Below are 22,268 nucleotides of genomic sequence, written 5' to 3' on the forward strand. Positions count from 1 at the left end.
GGCTCTGAAAAAAGGTGTGAAGCAGAATCCTATAATTATAGCAAATCACCTAGTTCACACACTTCATTATTCAGGTGGGGAAATAAACCTGTTGTTCATCTTTTGCTTTTACTTATATATTATATCAATGGAGCCCCTTTCCCTGCCCTAGCAAACAAATGTGCTCATATTCCCCCTATTCACACATGAAAATATCCTCCTGTACTCATTTTGTATCTGTCCATGCCCACAAGCCCATGGACAACTGCATATCCTAAAACTGGTTTGCCACTCCTAAGTAATAAGTGTAACATGGTATCTGCTACACAGTAAGAGCTCATTCATGCTGTAAATTATTAATTCATTTGAGAATAATCTTTTAATCATATTCCATGTGTCAGGCATTGTGCTAGGTTGTGGGCATAGGAGCCTGAGAAAATGGACACAGTCCCTGCCTCACTGAGATTATAATCCAGCAAGAAAGAACATATGCAAATAGTGACAAACATGAACATGTAACTGTAATTTTAGTAAGAGTTATAAAGGAAAAAAATTATGCTTCTTTGATAGAATAATAGGAGGGTCTATTTTAATCTGGGTGGTTTTAGAAGAAGTTTTGGGGGAATGGCATTGGAGATGGTTTTGAAGGAAGACGTAAAAACTAGGTGAGAAGATGATGGTTTGGACTAAAGTGGTCACAGTGGAGAGTCAGAGACAGGAATACATTATATATATATATATATATATATATATATATATATATATATATGATTGACAACAGAACTCTATGATGGCTTAGATATGGAGTTTAAGAGAGGAAAAGTTGCCAGAATAATTCCCAGATAACTTCCTCAAGGAAGTTATAAAGGTTATAACTTATAAGTTATAAGGGTTATAAGCATAAGGGTTGATGGGGGAAGACCTGAAGAGAAGCAGTTTTGTGAGGAAAGGGCAAGAGTTAGGAAGAATTGCTCAGTTTTGCCAATTTTTGAAATGTCTGAGAGATTTCCAAGTAAGACCATGAGGTAAATTAGTCTAGAACTCAAAAGAGAAGATATAGTAATTATGTTTGGCGATGGATGTTAACTAAACTTATTGTGGTAATTATTTTGCAATGTATACATATAGCAAATCATTATGCTGTACACCCAAAACTAATACAATGCTATATGTCAATTATATCTCAATATATTTAAAAGAGAGAGAAGATATAAACATATGGGATTTTTCAGCATTTAGATTGTTCTTAAAACCATGAGTATAAGACACACCATATGAGAGATTTTAAGATGGAACCCTAATAAATAACAATATTTTGCCAGGGATTGAACATTTCTTTATTTTAAAAATTAATTAAATTATTTGGTTTATTTTTTTTTGATAGGTACTATATAGCTATGGCACAAATTCAAAAGTTAAAAAACATTTTGTATGAAAAGTTAATTTTCCTCACACTCGTTTCATCACTGTCTAATTCCTTTTCTCAGAGCACCAAGTAGATTTCTATGAATCCTTTCAGACCTATTTTATACATATACAAACAGTAATATTATATTATCTTTTCAAGTTAAAATGATAGCATGTAAATTTACACTGCTCTGCTCTTTGCTATTTTCACTTACTATAGTTTGGCAACAATTCCACATTAATACATTTGCTTCACTCTTTCATTGCCTCCATTCTATGAAATAAATATGTAATTTATTTATTCAGTCTCCCACTGGTCACTGAATTAGTGATTAAATAAATGTATATATCAAAGAAATAAAATTTAAAAATTAAAATAATAAATTAAATATATTTAAAATAAATAAAAATATATTAAACTAATTTAATAATATTTAAAACATATACTTGAAAAATATATCACATACTTGAAAATATATAATATACTTGAAATAAAAGTAATGAAAAGTAAGTCAAATAAAATTGTGTGTATCAGTATTATTTTCAGTATTCAGTAGGTTATTTTAAATATTTTATTGTTATTCCCAATGATACAATGAATATCCTTGAACACACTTGCATATCTGTTGAAGTTTGAACTTCAAAGTCTGAGCAGAGATGGAGGAGCAGGGAAACTCTCGTTTGGATTCTCCAGCATGTGGGCCATTGGATGCTGTTTACAACAGCAGTATTGGTGGAGTAGTGGAGTTGAATTCTGATTGAAGTGGATTGAAATATTGATGTCAGGATACTTTTGGCTACAGGTAGCAAAAAATTCCAACTGGCTTAAAAATAAAAGAGTTTATCAAAAAGACAAAAGAAAAGTGTTGGTGAGGATGTGGAAAAAAGGGAATCCTTGTGCACTGTTGGTAGGAGTGTAAATTGGTGCAGCCACTATGGAGAACAGTACAGTGATTCCTCAAAAAGTTAAAAATAGAACTACCATAGGATCCAACAATACAACTTCTGGGTGTATATCCAGAGGAATGAAATCAGATTCTTGAAGAGATATCTGCATTCCCATCTTCACTACAGCATTACAATAACCAGGGCATGGAAATAACGTAGTGTCTGTTGATGGATGAATGGATAAAGAAATGTAGCATATATACAAATGGATCATTATTTAGCCCTAGTGAAAAAAAAAAAAAAAACAGGAAAATCCTACCATTTGCAACAACATGGATGAACCTTGAGGCCATTATGCTAAGTGCAATAAGCCAGACACAGAAAGGTTAAAACTGCATAATTTCACTGATACATGAAATAAAAAAAAAAAAGTCAAATTCATAAAATCAAAGAGTGGAATGGTGATAGTCAGGAGCTAGGTGGGTAGAGGAAATAGGGAGTTTTGGTCAAAGCTTACAAATTTTCAGTTGTGTAGGGAAGTAAGTTCTGGAGATCTCACGTAAAGAACGGTGACCAGAGTTAGTAATACTGTACTGTATACCTGAAATATGCTGAGGGTAGACCTTGTGTTCTCAATACCTAAAAAAAAAATTAAAAAATTATATGAGGTAATGGATGTGTTAATTAGTTTGATTATGGTAATCATTTCATAATGTATAGGTGTAGCAAAACATCATGTTGTACACCTTAAATATGTATAATTTTTATTTGTCAATTATATCTCTATAAAGCTGGAAAGAGTTTTTTGTTTTGTTTTGTTTGCGGTACGCGGGCCTCTCACTGTTGTGGCCTCTCCCGTTGCGGAGCACAGGCTCCGGACGCGCAGGCTCAGCGGCCATAGCTCACGGACCTAGCCGCTCCGTGGCATGTGGGATCTTCCCGGACCGGGGCACGAACCCATGTCCCCTGCATCGGCAGGCGGGACTCTCAACCACTGCGCCACCAGGGAAGCCCTGGAAAGAGTTCTTTTATAAGTAATGAAAATAAAGGAGTTTATTGATTCACATACTTAAAAGTACAGCAGTCAGGAAGGTTTTAGTTTCGGTGTGATCATGGTTCTGACTCCTCCAGTCTACTCTTGTCTTGACTATGTCTTCTGTGTCAGTTTTACCCTCAGGCTGGCTTTCCTCATGGCAGCATAAGACCTATGGTAGTTCCAGGCATCACACCTATAAAATGCACCTCCTCTAACCATCAACACATACTTCTGAGCCTCCCCCTTGTTTGGATCATCTCAATCATGTGTTCAACACCTAGAACAATCACTGTGGCAACAAGGACAGGTCATTTTTACCCCAACCATGTTGCTGTTACATAGTGGGGTGGAGGAAAACATACTGAGGCAGCAATCTCTATCCATCTACCACAGAGAGAATTTGGGAGGTAAGAAAGTGGAAATAATAGGTCAGATAACTCTTAGGGGAAGTTGGGCTGGGAAGGAAGCAAAGCATATTTTTTTGTATTGCCAGACGTAATTCATAGTTCTTATGCATGTCTTCATTTCATTGGGAAAAGAAACTAAACAACTTTTTACTTACTGAACACCTGTTTTTGGTTAGGCACTGCAGTAGAGGTGAAACTGAGCAGGACTTTGTGGCGCCCTCCCTGGTAAAAAAGCCTTTCAGTGTCCCCTGTTTCTTATTTGTAGAAAAATACTTCACTCTCTTAGACCTTCTCTGGGTTCCAAAGAGCAGATTCAAGCACAGTTACTAATCAGGGAAGTGAGGGAACCAGAAACAAGGGAAAAGTAAGACCACCATAAAATAAACTTTTCTGTGATTGTTACCTTAAACCAATGCCTTGATTTATGACCCCAAACTGCTGAGATGTCCTGTGGCTTCAACCAGCTGGCCTCAAGGGGACTTAAACATTGATGACCCAGAGGATCAATTGAGAACTGAAACTGAACCATCATGTGGGCCCTAAACAAATGATAAAATGTCTCAACTATTGATTTTGCTCTCTCCTAAAGGAAAGTTAAAGGATCACCAGACCATGATTTATGAGCTTGTTTTGCAGGAACATAAAGAATAATCACGATCACCAGCAACAAACGAAGTCACAAGACAGTGCCAAAAAGTTTGCAGCTGAGATCTTATCAGGAAGCTGGGATCACAAAGCCCTCCACCCCTCCCCTTTTGCCTTTAAAAATCTTACACCTTGGCTAGTCAACAAGATGGATTTGAGACTAGTCTAGTTCTCCCATCTTCCGGATTGGTGCCTCCTCGACTAATAAATTTTTCTCTGCTCCAAACTCCGACATTTCAGTTTGTTTGGCCCCATTGTTCATGGGTACTCGGACCTGGGTTCGACAACAGGGGCTTGATGGGCACTGTTCATTTCATCCTCATAATGACTATTGTTGGTGGTTTGCCTCGATAAGTGCAAAAGTATAAGTTTAGAGTGATTCAGTAACTTTACCATGGTCATATAACAAGTAACATAGTCAGGATCTCATTTCATATCTTCCTGGTTTCAAAGATCATGGTTGTATTTAGTCTAGGATAAGAGAATAAATCAGCCTGGTTGACCTTATCTTATTTAGTTTTGACCCTGTTCTGAACTAGATGTTCTGCTATATCATACTGCATGACCACAAAGGGAAGGAGCTAATTCTTTCTCAATCCTGAAATTGAAAATCCCAAAGGGCCAGGGTTCTTCTTTTCACATCTGACATCTGGCTTTTCTAAATTCCCCTGTGCAGTGCAAAATTATAATGGACAACGGGGAACCTCACACCTTCTACTGTTCCCCTCTGTAAATTTCCCTAGGCAATCTTGTTCCCAAAAGACTCGAGTGCATTTGTGTGCTGACAAGCCATTCACTCGTGTTTCTTGACTCCAACCAGTGGCCAAGAACCAGAGACCAGACTTGTGGTTCATGTCAGGACGAGTCCAGCCTTAACAGTGATGGGATGCTGAATCCCAGAATGATGTTCAAGAACTGGCTCAATTCCTTTTGCCTTGGAAATTTGGAGTATGTTTCTGCATTTATAAGAAGTGATCTGGTGACTGTAGGTTGGTGGGAGGGGAAAGGAAAGCAGAAGCTGGCAATTGGGCTGGAACTTGGCAATAAACCAACAGAAAGGTAGACTTAACACAGATGAGAAAGTAAAAAATAAAGGAGTTAAAGTTACACCAGAAGTTACACTAGTCAGGGAACAGATAGGTTACTATCTCAGAAGAATTTGAGAAGCTCATCACCAGAAACCAAGCAATGTGGAGACTCACTGTGATCCCATTGTGAAGAGAAATAATGGGAAAACCGTGCTGAATCTACTCAAATCCTTCAGGAGTAATGTGTGAAAGTAATTTTCTGTAAAACTGAAAAATTTGGCAGGGCTTAATTATAAGTCTTCAGCTTGCAGTGTAAACATCCTTTTCATTGATTTACAGTCACTGATAATAATCAGTTTGTTTAATTTTAGTGGCTGTAGTAGACTTGAAATAGCAATTATCTTCTCTTTGGCCTGGGAGCAAACTAGTCACTTTTAGAAGGAGGGTATTTATGGAGACTTTTATTTATATGGTGTTATGCTTTGTTAGTCATCTAGTAGTCATCTTACTGTTTTGCATATGTTTTCTCTGTTTTTAAAGAGTTTGAAAAGTGTATGATAATTTTATTTAAGGCATCCAATTCTTTGCTTTATTGTATTAATGAGTTACTTAAATGCTTAGAAATAACTTGCTTGTTTGATTTTAAGTATACACAATAGATTTGGATTATTTGAAAGAATTAGTTATATTAAAATCATAGTTGTAATTTGAAGTGTTGAGAATATTATGAATACAAATTGTATTAAATGTTTAAGGATAATTCAATATTTTAACCAAATGAATCAATTAAGTATTAATTTAAGAGCTATTGAAAGTGATTGTACTTATTTTTATATAGTTTTACTAGATAATAAACAAGATTAGAAAGGTAAATTTAAAGTCTTAAGAAAACTTAAGATTTGTCTTTAATAAATTGAACATTAATTATAATAAGTAAAACTGTATTAATTAGCCTGCAAAAAAAGCTGCCCTCAGACATTAATGAGTTCAACCGAATGTTTGACATATATTACTAGTCCTATTTTAATGCAGAAACAAATACTTTATATACACCATCTCATTTAATTCTTATTTGTGAGGTAGAGATTATTAAACCAATTTTACAAATATAAGGATTGCCGCTCAGAGAGGGTAAGCCATATCCTCAAGGTCATGCAGATAATAAGTGGCTGAACCAGAGATCTAATTCATCTTGTCTGACACCAAGCTTATGTTTGACCCACCCTGCTGCATCCCTACATGACATGAATTGATCTATAAATGTGATGAAAGGCAAAAGGGATACAGCAAAGAAAAGACTGACAGAGGTAATAAATCAAGAGTTGGCAAAGAGATAGAGTAAAGGATTGGCTCTTTGTAGCAGGTTGAGTCAAAAAGCGTAGGTTGGAGTGACCTAGGAATGGCTGTATGATACAAACATTTGAAAGTCAAAGGTTCATAAATTGAGTAGTTCCTATAAGTGCTGCTTTATATTATTTTTCCATTTAAATAAGGAATGTTAAAATATTTCATGTGCATCAAAGTGTATAGGAATATGGTTTTGTTATTAATAAATAAAGTAGCCATTTCATAATTCAAGAATATTTCATGATTTGTCAATTGGGATTAATCTATTTAAAAAATCACTACAGAATCTGATACCAGAGGAAAGGGCATGGGTGATTCATTAAAGAACACTGTGGAGGGCTTCTACACTCTTGGGACAACATGTGACACATGAGACCACAAATACATTTTAAAGGCACGAAAATATTTTACAGATATGTTAAAGAACACCAAATCAATATCCCTGACACATTCTACACCTGAAAATGACAATTTAATATTTAAATTTTTCTGTACATTAACTTGTTTTGAATTTCTTTTCCCATAAAATCTTAATGTGTTACCATTTGACTCTGGAAGGTGAAAGAAGTCTTTTTCTCAATGCTCTTAGTCCATGTCAGTCTTGTGATTAATAAGATTCAGATTACATCCTCATGAGCAAGTTAAAACTTGCAAGGGGAGTCACACCACAAGACTAGAGTTGGCAGAAATCTAGGTCAAAATTCTGCAAAGAAAGGACAGAAGTGCTTCCTACACTCTTGGAGCTCACAATTTGGGATGATACCACCAATATGGAAATAAACATAAAGGGCAAACAGAGTAGGAGACATTCATTTGTTTCTTTATTTATTCACTCTTTGGCCAATATTTACTAAAGACTCACTATATGCTAAGCACACTGCTAAAAGCTTGGGTAAATTTCAATAAATCAGTGAACAAAATGGACAAAGATGTTCACCTTCTTAGAACTTACATTCACAAGAAAGGCAGACAAGAAACTAGAAATATAGACTCTAAAGACACTACATTGTATGTTAGAAGGAGATACCTGCTATGGAAAAAAGAAAAAAAAAAGTAGAGTGAGGTAAGGGGATTTCAAGTGAAGAGGGCTGGGGGTGGTGATGGGTTACAGTATAAATACTAAAGTGAGCCTCACTGAGAAGGTGATATCTGAACAAAGATGAAGGAGGCAAGAGAGCTGGCCAGGTGAATTGGGGGAAGAGCACTCCAGACAGAGAGAACAGCTAGCGTGAAGAAGTCTGAGGTGACCTGTGCTTAGCATATTCAAAGAACAGCAAGATAACTACTTACAGCAGTGAAGTAAGTGGGAGGAGGGAGAGAGTACTAGAAGATAAAGTCAGAGAGGTACAGGCTGAGGTAGGAGCAAATCATGTGGGGTTATATGGGCCAATGTAAAACACTGGTTTGTACCTCGAGTGAAATGGAGGAGCCATTGGAGGAAATGAGTCAGAAGAGTCTCTGGATGCTCTCTTAGATTAGATTGTAGGTGAGCCTAGGTAGAAGCCCAGAGACCTGTTAGGAGGCAATTGTAGTATTCCAGGCAAGAGAGGATGGTGGCTCCAGACAGTGTGGTAGTTGTGGAAGGAGAGAGAAGTTATTCTGAATATATATGAAAATAAAACCAGCAGGATTTAATGATGTGAAAGTGTGAGGCTGTGAAGTGTGAAAAAAATAGAAGAGTTTAGAATGATTTCAAGTCTTTTTTTTTATTAGTTTCTGCTTTATAACAAAGTGAATCAGTCATACATATACATCTGATCCCACATCCCTTCCTTCTTGCGTCTCTCTCCCTCCCACCCTCCCTATCCCACCCCTCCAGGCGGTCACAAAGCACCGAGCTGATCTCCCTGTGCTCTGCGGCTGCTTCCCACTATCTATCTACCTTATGTTTGGTACTGTATATATGTCCATGCCTCTCTTTCGCTTTGTCACAGCTTACCCTTCCCCCTCCCCATATCCTCAAGTCCATTCTCAGTTGGTCTGTGTCTTTTGGACAGAGCAAGTAGAAGGATGAAGTTGCTGAGTTGCCATGACTTGAGACGTGAGAGCTGAGGGTGGAGCAGGCTTTGGTGGGGAGATTAGAACTGCAGTTTTGGGCTTGTAGTTTATTGAGATGTCTATCTTACATCCATATAGTGATGCTGGATATGTAAGTCTGGAGTTTAAGGAAAAGATCTGGATTGGAACTGTAAATTTAGGAGTCATCAGCACATAGATGGTTTTAAAGTCTTGAAACTGGTTGAGCTTAACAATGGAGTAAGAATATAGAAGGGAAGTGGCCCAAAAACCAAGCCCTGGGGTACTAAGATATTGAGTTAAAGAACACATGCACAATAAATATATATTCGATCACTCTTCTTTAGTGCTGACTTGCAGCATCGCAGTCATTAATGAAATGAAGTAGGGTACCAGGTGTATCATAATCTACAATTATAGATTGTCTTTTTTTGCTATTTGTGAGAGTCCAGGATGTGGATTATTATATTTATATAAGTGTGTCTGACAGAGAGAGGAGGATGTGATATGCTGGTAGTACGGACAGTTTGGGGAGGAATCTGTAAACCCTTCTAGATATCCAATGATGAATAGATGTTGGGCGGAGGAGCGTTTCAGCAGGTCAAGGGAGGAAATCAGGGAGAAGCGAGTGAAGAAGGGAAAGGATTAAGATGAAGACATACAGAATCACATGAGGAAAGTAATTTAGACTGGTCACATAGGAAGTAGATAGCCAACAAGGAGGAGAGAGGTGTCTGGAGAGAATTTTCATCCAGAGTCCCAGGGTTGAGTCCAGAGAACCTGCAGGAGAGCTTTCGTTACTCCTGGACTAGGGGCCAAGAAAGCACCAGATGGCCTACCTAAGAAGCAAAACCAGACTTAACCTTTAAGCAAGGAAATGGGTGCTGCTGTGGTTTGACTTATCTCCATCTTATTCATGTATTGATTTATTCATTCCTTAAACAAATATTTACTGGATGTCTCAGATTGCCAGTAGATGTGTTTGGACTAAGCAACCATGCTTCTACCAGCAGTCTCACAGTTGTGCAAATATCTAATTGGATTACAGAGGAGCACAAGAATAAAATAGAGCCTATCTAGTGCTCTCTCCCAGAATTAGAAACAACAGGCCCAGAACACATGGTCAGATCATGTTGTAGACAGAATCTCTAAGATTTCCTAAGATTGGAATCAGAATCAGGACCATGGTGTGTCAAAGTCCTTCATGGAAAGATGTTATGGGGGATCATTATCCTTGAAGCAATGCTGGTCTACAGAAAGAGAATAAAACAGTGAACATTCAGGCTAAGGCTGAGAACATGAGAGACTGAGAGGGAGAGACAGAGACAGAGCCTGTAATTGTCCCATTTTTCAGGAAGGCTGTCCTGAGATTGGATTCCATGAGATTCTCCAAGTTCCTTATTATAAATCCACTGTAATTATCCTCCCAACAAAATGATTTCTGTCTTAGACATAAGTTGAGAGTGGCTTGGCAAGCCACAGACCTTCAGAGAACATGTGGAATTTGCTGTGGGGGTCCCAGCAGGGCAGAGGAAAATGCCATGTCAAGGTGCAGCCAGCAGTCCATGAGAAAAGGAGAAAAAGCAGCTGGTTCAACTGCTATCTGTGTTAAACTGTTTCCTGAAACTCAAGCCAGGGCTTCCCTGAGATCAAAGTTTAGGGTCTTTTAGGATGAAAAGTTAAGTTGTCTGAAGTTGTTGGTTACTTCTTGTCATCTAAAGTCTACAAGGAAAGGGATATATTACAGTCCAGGTTTCCTTCCTTAAAATAAGAAAAAAACTAAATAACTGTTGGCAGAAGCCCTTACAGTCTGTATTCAGATTCAGATTATGAAAATGTGTCCGGAAATTAATCACGCATCTGGCTGAACCGCACCCTTTCCATGCTCTGCCCTACCGAGTGCTAACAGGAATGGTAGGGTTGAGTGGTGAGAAATGGGAATGGAGACTGTTGAGAAAAGCTGGTGGAGGGGTTGGAAGGGTGTAACTACCTGCCCAACCCATCCCTTCAAACCACTTCTCATTATCAGAGTCTATGTGATCCCTCTGAGTCCTTAAAATAAACTTCCTTTTAATTCAGGTTATCAATCTCTTCAATCAGATGGTTCCTGATGAAAGCAAACATTCCGTTCTCCCAGCAGACTTGCTCTTGAAAAGCAGTGCTTCCTTCTGGATGTGAAGAGCCAGCAGGAGTCTATCAGGCCAAGTGTGGAGAGGAAGGGAACATCATGTGAAAGGATGACGATATGAGAGAACACACCATATTTGGGGGTTAAAGAGAAGAAAATATTTTTTTATGAGTTAAGTTGTAAAGAGAAGAATATTAAGTATTCAACTTGCTAATTATATAATGAAGAACATTAAATTTCAAAAAAAATATTAAATGTTATTTAGTAAGTGTAACAACTGAGAAAATGCTCCCCAAAGCATATTAATTAATTCAGTCAGTGAATAATTCAGCAATAAATCTATTTTGGAAGTAGTCAGGCTATAAACAATAAATTAAACAACTTTACTCAGCTAACAAGCATTGCATCCTACACACAAAGGACATTTTGTAAGCATATTTGAAGTAGATTAAAAGTGCTTTAGAGAGAGGCAAATAATATAGGGGGATAAAAACCCTGGCCTTTCAAGGATTTACCAAAAGAGAGGTACTTGAAGATCTATTTAAGCCATTCAATCCTTGTTGGTCAGTAAAAAATAAGCTGCTTTGGGGGAAAATTCCACCCTGGGGTATGGTCCTGGTAAGTGTCAGACCACAGAATAACAGCTGATTCTTAATATAAGCATCTTTATCAAAAAAAGCTCCTCAGCATGATTAAGAGGAAATGTGTTTCACATTCCTAACATAAAACTAAATGTAAGTATATATGATACCTGACTTCCTGGCCATGGTTTATGCAACTAAGAAATTTTCCACCTTGACAGTAACGTTTAGCTTGTGACAATGAAGGTGATGATGATGATACAGCACCTTATAACATGGCTGCTTCTTGGGCAAGGTTCCAAAATTAATAAAGGAGGCAACTCACTGTGTTGGTTAATGTTGTGCATTTAACTGAAAATTAAATTCCCATTGACTTCTTTTACCTCATGGCACAATAAGAATTTCCTCAAGAACTGTATTTAATTTACATTATAGATAATTATTTACTATCAATATTTAGCATATTGATACATTCTTGTCAGGACTCATAATTCCAATAGCTCTGATAGTTTTGCTTCCAATGAAATAAAACAAATGAAAATTTAGGGGTGCTATTTCCTCATCTCCAATGTAAGGGGGTTAAGGTAAACGATTTGGCGTGTCTATTCACTCTAGAGGAATTAATACTCATTGAGCAGCTATTATGTGATGGCATGATGCATATTGCATGTGAGGAATTAACCATCCCCAAAAAAGCCATGGCATATCTTAATATTATTATTTTCACTTTGTATGTGAGAAAATGAAATATCAGAGAGGTTAACATGCCTAAGGTTATAGGTCTAAAATGCTGCAAAATCGAGTTTTGAATCCAAATCTGCCTTATACAAAAATCAGAATGCTGTTTTGGTTCTATATTGTTTCTATATACTTCTAATGATTCTACATTTTCAATCAAGCTGCCTAGAGTATCAATCAATGAAAGTACCTCAAATATTTATGCATGTACAGAATTTTGGTTAATATTCTAACGACAAGTTTAACTTTTTATTTCAAGAAAATACTAACTATGAATCCAGAAAATGGGCTTCATGTCTGTGAACTCCTTCTTATCTTGTATTGTTACATAGTACCTAGTCACAGGGACAGTCTTAAAGGTCAGGAAGTAATAATTATAGTATGCAATCATTCAATTTATAAAGTACCTGTCAGTTCAATTGTATCATAAACAAATGGGCAAGCATTATTATTTTCTTTTTACAGTTGATAACATCCAGGATTGCTGAGCTGTGATTCAAATCTACGTCATTTGATTCGAAGGTCTGTGCTTTTTCCTACCACACCCTTTGGAAGGTAACTGAAAGAAAATTCTCTTACACATCCCCTCCCCATGTACAAGGTAACTATCCTCACTCACTACAATTAGAAAACCACTGTTTTGTGCACAAAGATATGATATTTCTAACAGAAAGTGCATAGACTTTTTTAAAAAATATTTTTACATCTTTATTGGAGTACAATTGCTTTACAATGTTGTGTTAGTTTCTGCTGTAAAACAAAGTGAATTAGCTGTATGTATATATATATCCCTATATCCCATCCCACTTGCATCTCCCTCCAACCCTCCCTATCCCACCCCACTAGGTGGTCACAAAGCACCAAGCTGATCTCCCTGTGCTATGCGGCTGCTTCCCACTAACTATCTATTTTACATTTGGTAGTGTATATATGTCCATGCCACTCTCTCACTTCGTCCTAGCTTACACTTCCCCCTCCCTGAGTCCTCAAGTCCATGCTCTACTTCTGCTTCTTTATTCCTGTCCTGACCCTAGGTTCATCAGAACCATTTTTTTTTTTAGATTCCATATATATGTGTTAGCATACGGTATTTGTTTTTCCCTTTATGACTTACTTCACTCTGCATGACAGACTATAGGTCCATCCACCTCACTACAAATAACTCAATTTTGATTCTTTTTGTGGCTGAGTAATATTCCATTGTATATATGTGCCACATCTTCTTTATCCATTCATCTGTCAATGGACACTTAGGTTGTTTCCATGTCCTGGATCTTCTAAATAGTGCTGCAGTAAACATTGAGGTACATGACTCTTTTTGAATTATGGTTTTCTCAGGGTATGTGCCCAGTAGTGACATTACTGGGTTGTATGGTAGTTCTACTTTTAGTGTTTTAAGGAATTTCCATACTGTTCTCTGCAGCGGCTGTATCAATTTATGTTCCCAACAAAAGTGCAAGAGGGTTCTCATTTCTCCACACCCTCACCAGCATTTATTGTTTGTAGAATTTTTGATGATGGCCATTCTGACCGGTGTGAGGTGATACCTCATTGTAGTTTTGATTTGCATTTCTCTAATGACTAGTGATGTTGAGCATCCTTTCATGTGTGTGTTGGCAATCTGTATGTCTTCTTTGGGAAATGTCTGTTTAGGTATTCTGCCCATTTTTGGATTGGGTTCTTTGTTTTTTTTGATATTGATCTGCATGAGCTGCTTGTATATTTTGGAGATTAATCCTTTGTCAGTTGCTTCATATGTAAATATCTTCTGCATTCTGAGGGTTGTCTTTTCATCTTGTATATGGTTTCCTTTGCTATGCAAAAGCTTTTAAGTTTCATTAGATCTCATTGTTTACTTTTGTTTTGATTTCCAATTATCTAGGAGTTGGGTCAAAAAGGATCTTGCTGTGATTTATGTCATAGAGTGTGCTGCCTATGTTTTCCTCTAAGAGTTTATACTCTCTGGCCATACATTTAGATGTTTAATCCATTTTGAGTTTATTCTTGTGTATGGTATTAGGGAGTGTTCTAATTTAATGCTTTTATATGCGGCTGTCCAGTTTTCCCAGCAGCACAAATTGAAGAGGCTGTCTTTTCTCTGTTGTAGATTCTTGCCTCCTTTATCAAAGATAAGGTGACCATATGTGTATGGGTTTATCTCTGGGCTTTCTATCCTGTTCCATTGATCTATATGTCTATTTCTATGCCAGAACCACACTCTCTTGATTACTGTAGCTTTGTAGTATAGTCTGAAGTCCAGGAGCTTGATTCTTGTAGCTCCGTTTTTCCTTCTCAAGATTGCTTCAGCTATTTGGAGTCTTTTGTGTTTCCATACAAACTGTGAAATGTTTTGTTCTAGTTCTGTGAAAAATGCCACTGGTAGTTAGATAGAGATTTCATTGAATCTGTAGATTGCTTTGGGTAGTATAGTCATTTTCACAATGTTGATTCTTCCAACCTGCGAACATGGTATATCTCTCCATCTGTTTGCATCATCTTTAATTTCTTTCATCAGTTCTTATAGTTTTCTGCATACAGGTTATTTTCCTCCTTAGGTAGGTTTATTCCTATGTATTTTATTCTTTATTTTTTAAATGAATAAAATAATTTTTTTAATAAAAATTCATTTTTTTTGCCTTATAACAAATTTAATCAGTTATACATATACATATGTTCCCATATCCCCTCCCTTTTGCGTCTCCCTCCCACCCTCCCTATCCCACCCCTCCAGGCGGTCACAAAGCACCGAGCTGATCTCCCTGTGCTATGCGGCTGCTTCCCACTAGCTATCTACCTTACGTTTGGTAGTGTATATATGTCCATGCCGCTCTTTCACTTTGTCGCAGCTTACACTTCCCCCTCCCCATATCCTCAAGTCCATTCTCTAGTAGGTCTGTGTCTTTATTCCTGTCTTACCCTTATGTTCTTCATGACATTTTTTTTTCTTAAATTCCATATATATGTGTCAGCATACAGTATTTGTCTTTCTCTTTCTGACTTACTTCACTCTGTATGACAGACTCTAGGTCCATCCACCTCATTAAAAATAGCTCAATTTCATTTCTTTTTATGGCTGAGTAATATTCCATTGTATATATGTGCCACATCTTCTTTACCCATTCATCCGATGATGGACACTTAGGTTGTTTCCATCTCTGGGCTATTGTAAATAGGGCTGCTATGAACATTTTGGTACATGTCTCTTTTTGGATTATGGTTTTCTCAGGGTATATGCCCAGTAGTGGGATTGCTGGGTTATATGGTAGTTCTATTTGTAGTTTTTTAAGGAACCTCCATACCGTTCTCCATAGTGGCTGTACCAATTCACATTCCCACCAGCAGTGCAAGAGGGTTCCCTTTTTTCCACACCCTCTCCAGCATTTATTGTTTCTATATTTTTTGATGATGGCCATTCTGACTGGTGTGAGATGATATCTCATTGTAGTTTTGATTTGCATTTCTCTAATGAGTAAAGATGTTGAGCATCCTTTCATGTGTTTGTTGGCAGTCTGTATATCTTCTGTGGAGAAATGTCTATTTAGGTCTTCTGCCCATTTTTGGATTGGGCTGTTTGTTTTTTTGTTATTGAGCTGCATGAGCTGCTTATATATTTTGGAGATTAATCCTTTGTCAGTTGCTTCATTTGCAAATATTTTCTCCCATTGTGAGGGTTGTCTTTTGGTCTTATTTATGGTTTCCTTTGCTGTGCAAAAGCTTTGAAGTTTCATTAGGTCCCATTTGTTTATTTTTGTCTTTATTTCCATTTCTCTAGGAGGTGGGTCAAAAAGGATCTTGCTGTGATTTATGTCATAGAGTGTTCTGCCTATGTTTTCCTCTAAGAGTTTGATAGTGTCTGGCCTTAAAATTAGGTCTTTAATCCATTTTGAGCTTATTTTTGTGTATGGTGTTAGGGAGTGATCTAATCTCATACTTTTGCATGTCCCTATCCAGTTTTCCCAGCACCACTTATTGAAGAGACTGTCCTTTCTCCACTGTACATTCCTGCCTCCTTTATCAAAGATAAGGTGGCCATATGTCCGTGGGTTTATCTCTAGGCTTTCTATCCTGTTCCATTGATCTATCTTTCTGTTTTTGTGCCAGTACCATACTGTCTTGATTACTGTAGATTTGTAGTGTAGTCTGAAGTCAGGGAGCCTGATTCCTCCAGCTCCATTTTTCGTTCTCAAGATTGCTTTGGCTATTCGGGGTCTTTTGTGTTTCCATACAAATTGTGAAATTTTTTGTTCTAGTTCTGTGAAAAATGCCAGTGGTAGTTTGATAGGGATTGCATTGAATCTGTAGATTGCTTTGGGTAGTATAGTCATTTTCACAATGTTGATTCTTCCAATCCAAGAACATGGTACATCTCTCCATCTATTTGTATCATCTTTAATTTCTTTCATCAGTGTCTTATAATTTTCTGCATACAGGGCTTTTGTCTCCTTAGGTAGGTTTATTCCTAGATATTTTATTCTTTTTGTTGCAATGGTAAATGGGAGTGTTTCCTTGATTTCACTTTCAGATTTTTCATCATTAGTATAAAGGAATGCCAGAGATTTCTGTGCATTAATTTTGTATCCTGCAACTTTACCAAATTCATTGATTAGCTCTAGTAGTTTTCTGGTAGCATCTTTAGGTTTCTCTATGTAGAGTATCATGTCATCTGCAGACAGTGACAGCTTTACTTCTTCTTTTCCGATTTGGATTCCTTTTATTTCCTTTTCTTCTCTGATTGCTGTGGCTAAAACTTCCAAAACTATGTTGAATAAGAGTGGTGAGAGTGGGCAACCTTGTCTTGTTCCTGATCTTAGTGGAAATGGTTTCAGTTTTTCACCATTGAGGACGATGCTGGCTGTGGGTTTGTCATATATGGCCTTTATTATGTTGAGGAAAGTTCCCTCTATGGCTACTTTCTGCAGGGTTTTTATCATAAATGGGTGTTGAATTTTGTCGAAAGCTTTCTCTGCATCCTTTGAGATGATCATATGGTTTTTCTCCTTCAATTTGTTAATATGGTGTATCACGTTGATTGATTTGCGTATATTGAAGAATCCTTGCATTCCTGGAATAAACCCCACTTGATCATGGTGTATGATCCTTTTAATGTGCTGTTGGATTCTGTTTGCTAGTATTTTGTTGAGGATTTTTGCATCTATGTTCATCAGTGATATTGGCCTGTAGTTTTCTTTCTTTGTGACATCCTTGTCTGGTTTTGGTATCAAGGTGATGGTGGCCTCGTAGAAAGAGTTTGGGAGTGTTCCTCCCTCTGCTATATTTTGGAAGAGTTTGAGAAGGATAGGTGTTAGCTCTTCTCTAAATGCTTGATAGAATTCGCCTGTGAAGCCATCTGGTCCTGGGCTTTTGTGTGTTGGAAGATTTTTTATCACAGTTTCAATTTCAGTGCTTGTGATTGGTCTGTTCATATTTTCTATTTCTTCCTGATTCAGTCTTGGCAGGTTGTGCATTTCTAAGAATTTGTCCATTTCTTCCAGGTTGTCCATTTTATTGGCATAGAGTTGCTTATAGTAATCTCTCATGATCTTTTGTATTTCTGCAGTGTCAGTTGTTACTTCTCCTTTTTCATTTCTAATTCTATTGATTTGAGTCTTCTCCGTTTTTTTCTTGATGGGTCTGGCTAATGGTTTATCAATTTTGTTTATCTTCTCAAAGAACCAGCTTTTAGTTTTATTGATCTTTGCTATCATTTCCTTCATTTCTTTTTCATTTATTTCTGATCTGATTTTTATGATTTCTTTCCTTCTGCTAACTTTGGGATGTTTTTGTTCTTCTTTCTCTAATTGCTTTAGGTGCAAGGTTAGGTTGTTTATTCGAGATGTTTCCTGTTTCTTAAGGTGGGATTGTATTGCTATAAACTTCCCTCTTAGAACTGCTTTTGCTGCATCTCATAGGTTTTGGGTCATCGTGTCTCCATTGTCATTTGTTTCTAGGTATTTTTTAATTTCCTCTTTGATTTCTTCAGTGATCACTTCGTTATTAAGTAGTGTATTGTTTAGCCTCCATGTGTTTGTATTTTTTACAGCTCTTTTCCTGTAATTGATATCTAGTCTCATAGCATTGTGGTCGGAAAAGATACTTGATACAATTTCAATTTTCTTAAATTTACCAAGGCTTGATTTGTGACCCAAGATATGATCTATCCTGGAGAATGTTCCATGAGCACTTGAGAAAAATGTGTATTCTGTTGTTTTTGGATGGACTGTCCTATAAATATCAATTAAGTCCATCTTGTTTAATGTATCATTTAAAGCTTGTGTTTCCTTATTTATTTTCATGTTGCATGATCTGTCCATTGGTGAAAGTGGGGTGTTAAAGTCCCCTACTATGATTGTGTTACTGTCGATTTCTCCTTTTATGGCTGTTAGTATTTGCCTTATGTATTGAGGTGCTCCTATGTTTGGTGCATAAATATTTACAATTGTTATATCTTCTTCTTGGATCGATCCCTTGATCATTATGTAGTGTCCTTCTTTGTCTCTTCTCGTAGTCTTTATTTTAAAGTCTATTTTGTCTGATATGAGAATTGCTACTCCAGCTTTCTTTTGGTTTCCATTTGCATGGATTATCTTTTTCCATCCCCTTACTTTCAGTCTGTATGTGTCTCTAGGTCTAAAGTGGGTCTCTTGTAGACAGCATATATATGGGTCTTGTTTTGGTATCCATTCAGCCAATCTGTGTCTTTTGGCGGGAGCATTTAGTCCATTTACATTTAAGGTAATTATTGATATGTATGTTCCTATTCCCATTTTCTTGATTGTTTTGGGTTCGTTATTGTAGGTCTTTTCCTTCTGTTGTGTTTCTTGCCTAGAGAAGTTCCTTTAGCATTTGTTGTAAAGCTGGTTTGGTGGTGCTGAACTCTCTCAGATTTTGCTTGTCTGTAAAGGTTTTAATTTCTCCATCAAATCTGAATGAGATCCTTGCTGGGTAGAGTAATCTTGGTTGCAGGTTTTTCTCCTTCATCACTTTAATTATGTCCTGCCACTCCCTTCTGGCTTGTAGAGTTCCTGCTGAGAGATCAGCTGTTATCCTGATGGGGATTCCCTTGTGTGTTATTTGTTGTTTTTGCCTTGCTGCTTTTAATATGATTTCTTTGTGTTTAATTTTTGACAGTTTGATTAATATGTGTCTTGGCGTATTTCTCCTTGGATTTATTCTGTATAGGACTCTCTGTGCCTCCTGTACTTGATTAACTATTTCCTTTCCCATATTAGGGAAGTTTTCAACTATAATCTCTTCAAATATTTTCTCAGTCCCTTTCTTTTTCTCTTCTTCTTCTGGAACCCTTATAATTCGAATGTTGGTGTGTTTAATGTTGTCCCAGAGGTCTCTGAGACTGTCCTCTGTTCTTTTCATTCTTTTTTCTTTATTTTGCTCTGCAGCAGTTATTTCCACTATTTTATCTTCCACCTCACTTATCCGTTCTTCTGCCTCAGTTATTCTGCTATTGATCCCATCTAGAGTATTTTTTATTTCATTTATTGTGTTTTTAATCGATGCTTGATTCATCTTTAGTTCTTCTAGGTCCTTGTTAACTGTTTCTTGCATTTTGTCTATTCTATTTCCAAGATTTTGGATCTGGGAAATAGAATCTTGGATCATTTTTACCATCATTATTCTGAATTCTTTTTCAGGTAGACTGCCTATTACCTCTTCATTTGCTAGGTCTGGTGGGTTTTTATCCTGCTCCTTCTCCTGCTGTGTGTTTTACTGTCTTCTCATTTTGCTTATGTTACTGTGTTTGGGGTCTCCTTTTTGCAGGCTGCAGGTTCGTAGTTCCCGTTGTTTTTGGTGTCTGTCCCCAGTGGCTAAGGTTGGTTTAGTGGGTTGTGTAGGATTCCTGGTGGAGGGGACTAGTGCCTGTGTTCTGGTGGATGAGGCTGGATCTTGTCTTTCTGGTGGGCAGGTCCACGTCTGGTGGTGTGTTTTGGGGTGTCTGCGGACTTTTTATGATTTTAGGCCACCTCTCTGCTAATGGGTGGTGTTGTGTTCCTGTCTTGCTAGTTGTTTGGCGTAGGGTGTCCAGCACTGTAGCTTGCTGGTCGTTGAGTGAAGCTGGGTGCTGGTGTTGAGATGGAGATCTCTGGAAGATTTTCACCGTGTGATATTATGTGGAGCTGGGAGGTCTCTTGTGGACCAGTGTCCTGAGGTTGGCTCTCCCACCTCAGAGGCACAGCACTGACTCCTGGCTCGTCAATTTGGGATAATTTGTTGTCTATTCATGTATTCCACAGATGCAGGGTACATCAAGTTGATTATGGAGCTTTAATCTGCTGCTTCTGAGGCTGCTGGGAGAGGTTTCCCTTTCTCTTCTTTGTTCTCACAGGTCCTGGGTCTCAGCTTTGGATTTGGCCCCGCCTCTGCGTGTAGGTCGCCGGAGGGCGTCTGTTCTTCTCTCAGACAGGACAGGGTTAAAGGAGCAGCCTCTTCGGGGACTCTGGCTCACTCAGGCCGGGCGGGAGGGAGGGGCACGGAGTGCGGGGCGAGCCTGCAGCGGCAGAGGTCGGCGTGACGTTGCACCAGCCCGAGGCGCGCCGTGCGTTCTCCCAGGGAAGCCGCCCCTGGATCCCGGGACCCCGGCAGTGGCGGGCTGCACAGGCTCCCGGGAGGGCGGTGTGGACAGTGACCTGCGCTCGCACACAGGCTTCTTGGCGGCGGCAGCAGCAGCCCCAGCGTCCCACGCCCGTCACTGGGCTCCGCGCTTTCAGTCGTGATTCGCGCCCGTCTGTGGAGCCCCTTTAAGCAGCGCTCTTAATCCTCTCTCCTCGCGCACCAGGAAACCAAGAGGGAAGAAAAAGCCTCTTGCCTCTTCGGCAGCTCCAGAGTTTTCCCGGACTCCCTCCCGGCTAGCTGTGGCACATTAGCCCCCTTCAGGCTGAGTTCTCGCCGCCAGCCCCAGCCCTCTCCCTGCGCTCTGACCGAAGCCCGAGCCTCAGCTTCCAGCGCCGCCCGCCCCGGCGGCCGAGCAGACAAGCCTCTCGGGCTGGTGAGTGCCGCTCGGCACCGCTCCTCTGTGCGGGAATCACTCCGCTTTGCCCTACCCAGGTATGTGGGGAGTTTCTTGCCTTTTGGGAGGTCTGGGGTCTTCTGCCAGCGTTCAGTAGGTGTTCTGTAGGAGTTGTTCCACGTGTAGCTGTATTTCTGGTGTATCCGTGGGGAGGAAGGTGATCTCCGCGTCTTACTCTTCCGCCATCTTACCCGGAAGTCCCGTATTTTATTCTTTTTGTTGCAGTGGTAAATGGGAGTGTTTCCTTAATTTCTCTTTCAGATTTTTCATCATTAGTGTATAGGAATGCCACAGATTTCTGTGTGTTAATTTTGTATCCTGCTACTTTACCAAATTCACTGATTAGCTGTCATATTTTTCTGGTAGTATCTTTAGGATTCTATATGTATAGTGTCATGTCATCTGCAAAGTGCCAGTTTTAATTCTTCTTTTCTGATTTAGATTCCTCTTATTTCTTTTCCTTCTCTGATTGCTGGCTAAAACTTCCAAAACTATGTTGAATAATTGTGGTGAGAGTGGACATCCTTGTCTTGTTCCTGATCTTAGAGGCAATGGTTTAAGTTTTTCACCATTGATAATTATGTTGGCTGTGATTTGTTATATATGGCCTTTATTATGTTGAGGTAAGTTCCCTCTATGCCTACTTTCTGGAGAGCTTTTATCATACATTGGTGTTGAATTTTGTTCAAAGCTTTTTCTGCATCTATTGAGATGATCATGTTGTTTTTATCCTTCACTTTGTTATCATGATGTATCACATTGACTGATTTGCAAATATTGAAGAATCCTTGTATTCCTGGGATAAACCTCACTTGATCATGGTGTATCATCCTTTTAATGTGCTGCTGGATTCTGTTAGCTAGTATTTTGTTGGGGATTTTTGCATCTATGTTCATCAGTGATATTGGCCTACAGTTTTCTTTTTTTGTGACATCTTTGTCTGGTTTCAGTATCAGGGTGATGATGGCCTCATGGAATGAGTTTGGGAGTGTTCCTCCCTCTGCTATATTTTGGAAGAGTGTGAGAAGTTTAGGTGTTAGCTCTTC

This window comes from Hyperoodon ampullatus (assembly GCF_949752795.1).
Source record: "Hyperoodon ampullatus genome assembly, chromosome: 7".
Classification (NCBI taxonomy): Eukaryota; Metazoa; Chordata; class Mammalia; order Artiodactyla; family Ziphiidae; genus Hyperoodon; species Hyperoodon ampullatus.